Raw genomic sequence first — 11,467 nt, 5'->3', positions numbered from 1 at the left:
CGACCCGGTGCCCGCGAGCTCCGACAGCGCGCCCCAGCCCGCCGGGCCTGCCGGGCCCGCCGAGCGAGGAGTCTCCCCGCGCCCTCTGCCGGCTGCAGGCCCGCCCCAGCCCGCGTCCTAACGAAGTGTGGGAAAGGAGGCCCGAACTCTTCCCCGCCCGTCTCAACTCCTCCCCGCCCCTCTCCTGCCCTCCCCTCGGGGCGTTCCTCCCACTGCTGCCGGGAAGCGGCCTCGAACCCCAGGGCGCTCGCAGCTAGGCCGCCGGGCCTGCCGCCTCCCGCTGTTCTTTATCTTTCTGGGAAGGTGGCGGAGCGGCGAGAGGCCCTGCGGACGGGGCGGAGTCGGCTCCGGGCCTGTCCCTCCACTCGGGTGTTCTGTTACTTTGAGCGAGACATATCCCGCAGGCCTCGTTTTTTATTCTGTAAAATTGGGAGGTGGTTGCCTAGATGATTTCACAGGCTATTAGACAAGAGAAAAGGAAGATCTTCTGCCCCCTTCGTTTTACAGATGAAAAGATCTGCCTGACATGTTCTGGCTTTGCAATTCCATGAATTATGTAAAATGTCTGTCATTCACAGATCTTTTCCCTCGAGGGGACCACACCTTTCTTGTCTCCTTTTTTTTTTTTTTTTTTAACTTGTCTAATAGAAGTGCTACTTCCAAAAGTAGAGTGGTCCGTGTCACCAGAGGAATCGAACAGCGGCTGAACAGCCTCTCTGAGCCGCGATGGCCTTATCTGGACCGCATCCCTCATTCCAAAGGCTGGCAATGCAATATATACCCATCTCTCTCCCTGGGTTGTCCTAAGGATGAGTGAGTCACTCGCCGTGGAAGTGCCTTGTAAAGCATACATCTGTCCATTCCTTTCTTGCATTCTTACCCCATTTCGCGCTCTTACCCTTCCTCAATCCTGTCCTGCTGTTGCTGTCTCCCGGCGTTCCTGATGTTTCGCTTCCTGTGTGTTCTCCCCTAAATCAATCTGTAAATCCTTAAGCCCTTCCCACCCTTCTCCCAACTGGGGAACCTGACCGCCTTGAAAACACCAACCTCCCTGGCACCTCTCTGAGTCAACGGCAGCCTCTTCCACAGGCAGGTACTTACTGTATGCTCTCACCATCCTCTTCCTGTCCTGGTCATGCTCATAAAGCAATCGCTAGACCACACCCCCACATGCATTCATATATTCATTCATTTATAGATTCATTCTCCTGATTCTTATCGGAGACCTACTAGGGCCCTAGGTGCATTTCCTGAGCTCTGGCTTAGCAGTACCTCTAGCCACCCGCAGAGTCCCTATCCCCAATAACAGCTGAAAATACCCGGGCACTCACCAGTTTCGTCCCCTAACGTAGCGCCTACTTCCCAATCTAGTCCAATGCAGACTGTGTGAAAGTGCCTTGTATTGGCCTCTGGCGCCAACAAATGAGCCACCTGTACAAGGTACTCCTGTCTGCACTGTACTCTAGTAACTGCTGAAGGCCAAATCTAGTGGTCACTTCAGTCCCTCTCTCATGTGGCCTTTCTACAGCACGTGATACTGCTAACTCCTCCTTTTTGAAACTCTCTTCCCCTGTCTTCACCATGAGTCTCTCTACCTGATTTCTGAACTTCCGTTCGTGTGTGCTTTTCTTGGGTTGCTCCTTTTTACAGGGCCATAACAAATGTTGGTATCCTCAAGGATACCAACATTTTTTTCCTTCCTCTCCTCTGGCTTCGGCTGACTGTTTATTTCCACAGCTTCAACTGTTAACAACTGCTGCATTTCCTTCTTCCAGTCTCCCACTCTGCAGCCCAGGGTCGTAATCAACTTTAAAATATCCTCAAAACACGCAGTGCTAAGATTTTGTTGAATGACAAATTATTTAGGTGTTAATTTATATTGCCATAACTATCCATGCATGCTGAAGAGTTCCTTTTCTAGAATGGTACTGTTTCTTTTTTGTTGTTGTTGAAACGGAGTCTCGCTCTTGTCGCCCAGGCTGGAGTGCAGTGGTGCGATCTCGGCTCACTGCAGCCTCTGCCTCCTGGGTTCAAGTGATTCTCCTGCCTCAGCCTCCTGAGTAGCTGGGATTACAGGCACCCGCCACCATGCCTGGCTAATTTTTTGTATTTTTAGTAGAGACTGGGGTTCGCCGTGTTGGCCAGGCTGTTCTTGAATTCCTGACCTCAGGTGATCCACCTGCCTCAGCCTCCCAAAGTGCTGGGATTACAGTTGTGAGCCACTGCGCCTGGTAATGTTTCTTAAATAATAACCTTTTGACATTTTTCTCCTTCCTGTACAAGTCATAATCACTTTGTCTCCAATTGGTAATCTTTTCTCTGGTCATATTCAACTTCTCTCAGACTCCATCTACTTTTACTAAACAGGCCCATTTTACTAATCCACCCCCAGCAACCCTAAATACAAGGCCAAAAGATTCATTAGATTTACTTCGTGACTCTACAGGTAGCCTCTCTAAAATCCATTTACTTTAGCTGTTTAAAATTTATTTACTCCCAAAATACAATGCCAATCAACAAGGAAGACTAACTCCAATTAAATGAAAATGCTTTGAAGATATTTTTAAATGAAAATGTAAGACAACATTTAACTCTTATAGCCCAGACAGAACTGGTTTTAGTCCAAACCCTATTGTTTCCATAAATTAATAATAATCTTTTGGTGGACTAGAAACACCCTAATTCTACGGGCAAGATCTAGAACATACCTGTTGGATTTTCTCCAGAGCATAATAGATTTCCAGTTCTACAAAATATATGGCTAGTATGCCTGAAATTACTCCAGTTACTGAGGCAAGAATTGATTTAACTTTGACATTCTTTTTTTTCAAATAGTTTTTTGTTTTATAATAATAATACAGACTCACAAAATATTCAAACAGTAAAGAACAGTACAAAAAGTTTAAAAATAAACTTTTTCAAGCCAGAGAGAAACATAGTAAACATGTTTCCACACCTCTATATATATTTGCACATATGAATACACTATATGTAGTCAATTTTACATAAAAATAAAATCACGCCTGTAATGCCAGCACTTTGGGAGGCCGAGGCAGGTGAATCACCTGAGGTCAGGAGTTCAGGATCAGCCTGGCCAACATTGTGAAACCCCCGTCTCTACTGAAAATACAAAAATTAGCTGGGTGTGGTGGTGGGCGGCTGTAATCCCAGCTACTCAGGAGGCTAAGGCAGGAAAATCGCTTGAACCCAGGAGGTGGAAGCTGCAGTGAGCCGAGATCGCACCACTGCACTCCAACCTGGGCAACATAGTGAGAGTCCATCTCAAAATAAATAAAATAAAATCACACGATAAATGCTCATCAGTAATCTGGTGCCTTTTACTGTACAATTCATCACTAATAGTTGAATACTCTTGCATTGTATATCTGTTTAGCCATTTAATTCCTTACTAAAAATGTTTACATTGTCTGTATTTTTGTTTGTATGTTTATTTTGTAAATCATGCTGTAATTCTAATGCATGCCTCTGTGCAGTTTAGAAATTATTTTCTTAAATTTCTAGAAGATTAATTGTTGGCTCAAAGGGTACATGTTAATTTTTTTACTACATTATTTACCAAACTGGCCTCCAGAAAAATTGTTTCAATCTGTGGTCCTAGCTATAGTGCATGAACCTGCAACCTGCCCATAACCAGCTCTGGATTTTACCCATTTCACTTTGAATAATCTTTAATTTCTACATCTGCTTAAAGGATAGATGTTAAGAAGACTAGGTTTAGAGTTAGGGAGACCCAGGTTTGAAATGGTTTTGCCACTTACTAGCTGTGTGAAACCTGGGCCAAACCACTTCAACATCTCCAAGACTCAATGTCCACATCTGTAAAATAGGATGCTAGCACTTGCCTCAAAGGATTGTTGCTAAGATTAAATGAAATAATGTATGTAAAGCACTCAATACAGTATTTGACATTTAGGATTGCCCATGAGAAAGTAAATATTAGCTCACACTGAGAAGGTAAAAAATCTGCTCAACTGTTCATCAGGCTAGAAAAATAGGCACAGATAAAGCCAGCTGCAAAGTTAACAGGATGCAGTGTCTCCTAAGGACGTGCTGCAGCTGTAAAGTATCATAATAACTGCCTTCCTCAAGTGACTACAGCTTTCCTACTCACTCAGAAACATTGTTCTCTAAAATCATAGACATCACAGACTTTGGTGTTTGCAATTATATCAGTAAAAATGAAGCAGCCCCAATTTACGACCCAGGTGCAGTGCTTTGGGTGGGGGGGAGGTTTCTGGACATAGCATTGTACACCTATCTTAACTTTATTGTTTTTGAACAACACGATTCTCAGTCTACTTTGCAGTCCAGGCTGGACATTGACCCCTTTACACATAGCTAAGCTTTACTTTGAGTCTATCAAAATTCTGCTTTATTTAAACCGTATCTTGGCTCTGCTAAAGGTTACTATCTTCTAGCATGTGTTATTAAGTAGAAGTATGTATTACATATTCATAGAGTTCCATTTGGAGCATCTTATAAATTTCTTTTTAACAATTAAAAAAATGGTATTTGTAAAGTTAGCCACAGTTAAGCAAGTTGAATGGGTTTTGTCTCCATGTGAAACTGGTCTGGTTTCTTAGAGTTTCTTTCAGTTCTAGTACCCCCCTAAACAGTTACTTGGGTGATAAAACTTATTGCCCAGGAAGCTATTTTTTTGTTTTTTGGGTTTTTTTTTTTTTTTGAGACTGAGTCTCACTCTGTCACCCAGGCTGAATTGCAGTGGGACGACCTCGGCAGGCACCTGCCACCATGCCCGGCTAATTTTTGTATTTTTAGTAGAGACAGGGTTTCACCATTTTGGCCAGGCTGGTCTCAAACTCCTGACCTCAAGTGATCCATCCACCTCAAGCCTCCCAAAATGGTGAGATTACAGGCATGAGCCACCACGCCCGGCCTGATTTTTTAAACTCAAATAAAAAACCCTATGTCAGTGTTCCATTATCAAAAAATGGGATCTCTGATCTCTTCAGCAGATCTTGTTGATTAGTTACTATAACTTTATTTCCATACATTATGCAGCAGTTATTTTTTAGAATATTCTTAGATTCTATGTTAGTTAATTCACTTTTCAGAACTAACTACTTAGCAATATTATCTTGCTTCATGGTTGGTGGTGACTTCTCCAGTGTTATATTCAGTTCCAAGAATGATATTTGAACATCTTCACACAAATTGGGTCTTGGACCCAATAGCAAGGTAGGTGTAAACATGTGCAAGTATTAGTCTTCCTTTCCTGAATGACCACTTCACATCTTTTAGTTTCAACAATTGTCTTGTTTCTCCTAAGGTGTATATTATTCATGCACATTCATCTTAACTAAGAAGCTGAAGGTACCATAAAATTTCTCTGTTTTTTAGATCTAAATTTTTGAGATTATATTCTCTATGGTGGACATTTTGGTTATTTTAAATCTTTCACTATTAAAAGCACATTGCAGTGAATGCTTTCCTTGCACCCTCCTGAGATTAAAAGATAATCTATTTTCTGAGTATTAATGGGGTAAAACACAGGCATGCCTCCCTAACATATGTGGGCTTAAATCAGACTTGCTGTAGCGGCTGCATCTCAGTTTTGAAGTCTGGATACCAAAGCCAGTTGTACACGTAGGAGGATTGGATTGGCAGTGGCCTGTGTTGTGTGCTCTGAGAGATGCCAGACATATCCCCACCCCCAAGCTTACCATAGTGCCTGCAATTTCAATTTTATAATTTGCTATCTCAGGGTAATCCTTTAAACAAATAATTTCTCCCTAATTATGGTTATTGAAGAAAATTGAGAACATACAGAGAAGTTAATAAATGAAAATAGAAATTACCTTTAGCTCACAACTCAAAAACCACTACTGTTAACATTTTGGTATTTTGTTTTCCTTTCCCATACATAAAATTGAAAAGTTGATTGTCTTAGTCCGTCTTCATGCTGCTGATAAAGGCATACTCAAGACTAGGCAATTTACAAAAGAAAGAGGTTTAATTGAACTTACAGTTCCACGTGGCTGGGAAGGTCCAACAATTGTGGCAGAAGATGAAAGGCACTTCTTACATGGCAAAGGTCCAACAATCATGGCGGAAGATGAAAGGCACTTCGTACACGGCGGCAGCAAGAGACAATGAGTAGGAAGCAAAAGCGGAAACCCCTGATAAGCCCATCAGATCTCATGAGACTTATTTGCTATCACGAGAATAGTACGGGAAAGACCGGCCCTCATGATTCAGTTACCTCCCCTGGGTCCCTCCCACAACACATGGGAATTCTGGGAGATACAGTTCAAAAGTTGAGATTTGGGTGGGGACACAGTGAAACCATATCATTCCACCCCTGGCCTCTCCAAATCTCATGTCCTCACATTTCGAAACCAATCATGCCTTCGCAGCAGTCCCCCAAAGTCTTAACTCATTCCAGCACTAGCCCAAAAGTCCACAGTCCGAAGTCTTATCTGAGACAAGTCCCTTTTGCCTATGAGTCTGTAAAATCAAAAGCTAGCTAGTTACTTCCTAGATACAATGGGGGTACAGGTATTGGGTAAATACAGCCATTCCAAATGAGAGAAATGGACCAAAACAAAGGAGTTACAGGGCATGTGGAAGTCTGAAATCCAACAGGGCAGTCAAATTTTAAAGCTCCAAAATTATCTCCTTTGACTCCAGGTCTCACTTCCAGGTCATGCTAATGCAAGAGGTGTGTTCCCATGGTCTTGGGAATCTCCGCCCCTGTGGCTTTGCAGGATACAGGCTCCCTCCTGGATGCTTTCATGGGCTGGTGTTGAGTGTCTGCAGCTTTTCCAGGCGCATGGTGCAAGCTGTCGGTGGATCTACCATTCTGGGATCTGGAGGACGGCAGCCCTCTTCTCACAGCTCCACTAGGCAGTGGCCCAGAAGGGACTCTGTGTGGGGGCTCTGACCCCACATTTCCCTTCCACACTGCCCTAGCAGAGGTTCCCCATGAGGGCCCGACCCCGCAACAAACTTCTGCCTGGGCATCCAGGTGTTTCCATACTGCTTCTGAAATCTAGACAGAGGTTCCCAAACCTCAATTTTTGACTTCTGTGCACCCACAGGCTCAACACCACGTGGAAGCTGCCAAGTCTTGGGGGTTCTACCCTCTGAAGCCACAGTCCAAGCTGTACATTGGCCCCTTTCAGCCATGGCTGGTGTGGCTAGGACTGAGGACACCAAGTCCCTAGGCTTCACACAGCTTGGGCGCCCTGGGCCAGGCCCACAAAACCACGTTTTCCTCCTGGGCCTCCAGGGCTGTGGTGGGAAGGGCTGCTGTGAAGGTCTCTGACATGCCCTGGGGACATTTTCCCCATGGTCTTGGAGATTAACATTAGGTTCCTTGCTGCTTATGCAAATTTCTGCAGCCAGCTTGAATTTCTTCCCAGAAAATCGGTTTTTCTCTTCTATCACATAGTCAGGCTGCAAATTTTCTGAATTTTTATGCTCTGTTTCCCTTTTAAAACAGAATGCCTTTAGCAGCACCCAAGTCACCTTTTGAATGCTTTGCTGCTCAGAAATTTCTTCCACCAAATACCGTAAATCATCTCTCTCAAGTGAAAGTTCCACAAATCTCTAGGGCAGGGTCAAAATGCTGCCAGTCTCTTTGCTAAAACATAGCAGGAGTCACCTTTGCTGCAGTTTCCAACAAGTTCCTCATCTCCATCTGATACCACCTCAGCCTGGGCTTTGTTATTCATATCACCATCAGCTATCACTATCAAGAATTCAAATACTTGTAAAAAGAGGAGAAAATTACTTGTGCCTTATGCCTCTCATGGATTCAATCAAGCTGATGGTTTTCTTCCCATTTGGGGAAGGTAAGGACCCTGGAAGAAGTAAGTATCATAGAAAGGAAGGCAGAGGCCACTGAAGAGAAACGTTACCCTTTTTCTAGCTCAACCAGCCTGACTGAGAACAACAGAAATAGTTGCTAAGATGACGTTCTTTCCACCTTCATTAGATAGTGGATTCCACCAGCTTTTGAGCTCCCTGAGGGTGGGACCTCTGCGTCCAGCATAATGCCAACAGTCTTATTTTTTATTAGATTTGGCTTTCAAAAGAATGCACACTTGTGCACTTCATGTGCTGATGCAACTAAACAGCTTTTGACACACCAATTCATTCCTTCCTATCTCTGCTGACCAATGATGACTGTGAACTTTCTCATGAAGATGGCCCCTCCCCACTGCCGGTGATGAGAAACAGGATCTAGCAAGGCAGCTGATACATAGGTGATAGTTCATGGGGGTACCCACTAGTGCTCTCTGAAGAGTCCCCAGGCAGGCCTTTCTGAAGGGGTCCTTTCTGGTGAGCCCTTAGACAACTCGTGGAGGGCTGGTCAACCCATGGCCAAAACGTCTTCGCACTCCCATGACACCACCAAGCTGCAGACAGCACTAGGTTCAAGCAGGTGGTAGTGGAACCTCCTGGGTGGCTAGGTGGTGAGAAAGGCCCACTCTCTCAGCTTGGTAGGAGATGAGGGAACACACTCCTCTTTCCCTCTCACCTTCCGGGGGCTATCTAAATTCTGCCACTTAGGCAGAGGGAAGGCATGAGAAACCAGAAAGGGGAAATTCCCAGCTGTACTTCCTCAATCCCAAAGGCAAGCTGACAAGCCCCAAGCTTTCAAATACAGGAATCAGATTTGCTCCGGCAATAATTCAGTAAACATTTATTAAAAGCCCACTATGGGCCAAGCATTATTCTAAGTGCTGGGGGTGCAGTGGAAAATTTCTGTCCTCAAAAGTTTACATTGCAGAAGAAAAAGATACATAAATAAACAAGTAAATAAATGAGGACAGCTTTTATGTAAGTAGAACGTATAAAGTACAAACATTAATGCTAAAATAATTCAATGTATTAATCACTCTGATGCATGCCCAGAATTTCTCTTCAGTACCAAGCTGAATAAAATCTAAGAATATTTTCAGTTCAATTTAACAAACTGAGTGCCTACTTCCTACAGTGGGCTCGAAAACTGTAAAGACCAAAAAGAGGCTCCCTGCCCTCCAGACACTCATCTTTTAATACAGAAGTTTAATGTATTCAACTAATCACCATAGTCAGTGGTTGTTCTACATATCTTCGTTTAGGGAGGGGAGATGTATGTACTTCCATTCATGCAGCCAGCACATCCAGGGTCCACAAGCTTAGAACCTGCACTTAGCTTCTCATTCAATGCACAATGTGTATAGCTATGATTCTAAGAGTTCATTTCACCCCTCCTCTCTTCTACACTGCATAATCTCTCCTTGCTTCTCTCTTCCCTAGCTACTATTTCTCCCGGAGCTATCAGAGACTTTGCCATCCCCTTGCATTCCTATTGTTCCTAGGGTCAGGAGACACTGGCGACACTTTCTTGGTGCTTTCCTTATCTAATTAGACCGAGTTTACTACAGCCACAGACTCCTAAGGCAGGAAAGAATTACTGGTACAATGTATTCATGTTACAGATCAAACAATTGAGGCCCAGAGAAATTAAGTGACTTATCCAAGGTCAAATGCTTAGTTGCTTCCTACAGGAGGCATTTTTGCTGAAGTGAGTCTAGGGAAAGGTTTTCAGGGACAGAGTTTCACAGACTTAAAGGGTTTTGCTTGCCTGCTGCTCTCTGTTAGCATAGAAATGAAAAAGAACCTCTCAGTTAACCAAATACAGGTAATGCACAGAGCACTAAAATCACCTGGCCACCTGGAGATGTGGGAGTAGGAGCAGGATTACTAGTGGTCAAGAAGTAAGTGGGCAGTGAGGGGTCAAGGCTGACTCCCTTGTGAAGTCTGTTGATGGGGAAAGAAGATGGTAATCAATAACTTAAATGGGTTGGGCGTGGTGGCTCACGCCTGTAATCCCAACACTTTGGGAGGCCGAGATGGGTGGATCACCTGAGGCCAGGAGTTCCAGACCAGCCTGACCAACATGGTGAAACCCTGTCTTTACTAAAAATACAAAAATTTGCCTGGTGTGGTGGCAGACGCCTGTAATCCCAGCTACTCGGGAGGCTGAGGCAGGAGAATCACTTGGACCCAGGAGGTGGAGGTTGCAGTGAGCTGAGATTGCGCCTTTGCACTCTAACCTGGGCGTCAGAGCAAGACTCCTTCTCAAAAATAAATAAATAAAAATAAACAAATAACTTAAATGAAGAAAGGAGGATTCTTATTACAGAAATGCAAATCAGAACCACAGTGAGATACCATCTCACACTAGCTAGAATGGCCATTATTAAAAAGTCAAAAACAACAGATGCTGGAGAGGTTGCAGAGAAAAGGGAATGCTTATACACTGTTGGTGGGAGTGTAAATTAGTTCAACCATTGTGGAAAGCAGTGTGGTGATTCCTCAAAGAGCTAAAAACAGAACTACCATTCAACCCAGCAATCCCATTACTGGTTGTATACCCAAAGGAATATAAATCCTTCTACCATAAAGACACGTGGTCATATATGTTCACTGCAGCACTATTCACAATAGCAAGGACATGGAATCAACCTAAATGCCCATTAATGGCAGAATGGATAACAAAAATGTGGTATGGATACACTATGGAATACTATGCAGCCATAAAAAGGAATGAGATCATGTCCTTTGCAGGAACATGGATGGACCTAGGGGCCATTATCCCTAGCAAAGTAACGCAGGAACAAGAAACCAAATGCCACATGTTCTCACTTAGAGGGGGGAGCTAAGTGATGAGAATATGTGGACACAAAGAGGGGAACAACACACACTGGGGCCTACTTGAGGGTGGAGGGTGAGAGGAGGGAGAGGATGAGAAAAAAGAACTATTGGTTGCTAGGCTTACTACCTAGATGACAAAATAATCTTTGTAACAAACCCCCATGACACAAGTTTACCTATATAACAAACTTGGACATGTACCCTGAACCGCAAATAAATAAAAGAAAAAAAAGTAAAGAAGATTATCATTTCAGGAAAAGGGAGACATAAACATGCTGGTGGGCATAGAAAGAAGATCATTTATTAGAAAAGATTGAAGCTGAGAGGCCAGGCATCGTGGCTCACACCTATAATCCCAGCACTTTGGGAGGCTGAAGTGGGTGGATCATCTAAGGTCAGAGGTCAAGAGTTCAAGACCAGCCTGGCCAACATAGCGAAACTTCATCTCTACTAAAAGTACAAAAATTAACCAGGCATAGTGGTGGGTACCTGTAATCCCAGCTACTCAGGAGGCTGAAGCAGGAGAATCGCTTGAACCTGGAAGGTGGAGGCTGCAGTGAGCCGAGATCCTGCCATTGCACTTCAGCCTGGAGGACAGAATGAGACTCTGCCTCAAAAAAAAAAAAAAAAAAGAAAAGAAAAGAAAAGAAAGAAAAAAGAAAAGAAAAGAAAAGAAAAGAAAGAAAAAAGAAAAGAAAAGATTGAAGTTGAAAGAAAGGAAAAAAAAAAAAGACCAAACAAGGTTTAGGGGATGAGATTAAAGCCACAAATGGTG

Source organism: Rhinopithecus bieti, unplaced genomic scaffold, assembly GCF_001698545.2.
Source record: "Rhinopithecus bieti isolate Rb0 unplaced genomic scaffold, ASM169854v2 scaffold_23816, whole genome shotgun sequence".
NCBI classification, from domain to species: Eukaryota; Metazoa; Chordata; class Mammalia; order Primates; family Cercopithecidae; genus Rhinopithecus; species Rhinopithecus bieti.
The sequence above is the reverse complement of the archived record's forward strand: the minus strand, read 5'-3'. Positions refer to the sequence as shown.